The sequence below is a fragment of the Capsella rubella genome, unplaced genomic scaffold (assembly GCF_000375325.1).
Source record: "Capsella rubella cultivar Monte Gargano unplaced genomic scaffold, Caprub1_0 scaffold_8, whole genome shotgun sequence".
Taxonomy (NCBI): Eukaryota; Viridiplantae; Streptophyta; class Magnoliopsida; order Brassicales; family Brassicaceae; genus Capsella; species Capsella rubella.
The window spans coordinates 3,316,626-3,317,195 of record NW_006238916.1 but is presented as its reverse complement, the minus strand read 5'-3'; positions in this window follow the sequence as shown (position 1 = coordinate 3,317,195).

Below are 570 nucleotides of genomic sequence, written 5' to 3'. Positions count from 1 at the left end.
AAACATAAAAAAACTGAGATTTTTCACCTAAACTATTTCCTTAACTGAAAATTATAATACCTATTAAATCTTTTAGATATTCGAAAATAAGATTTAATTCCAAAACCCGATTAAGAGACCTGTTTTAAGAGATGACCAGAATATCTTTCAAAGTAATGCTATTTTAATATTTTAAAATTTAGTTTAAATTAATTAAATGCTTACCAAAATTAAATTTATTATCATTTTTATCTAAAATCGGTTAGTAAAAGAGGTAATATTAGTTGAAATTTATTTCCTTCCTTTTTCGTTTCTGAAAATGATTTTTTCTTATAAGTTTTTAAAGAAAAAATGTTATCAATCAAATTTTTTATTTCATAAAATGTATATTATTTTTATTCATGGTTAAAAAATATATTAGTTACATAAGATCTTTTAAGATATCTTGCATATCTTATGTTTCAAAAAAATATTTAAGTATATATTTTTCAAATTTATTTTCTCTTTTATAACAATGAAAATAATTTAAGAGTTACAATAAAACCACTAAAATAAATTTGAATTTATTTTAAATTTTATTCCTTAGTAGCC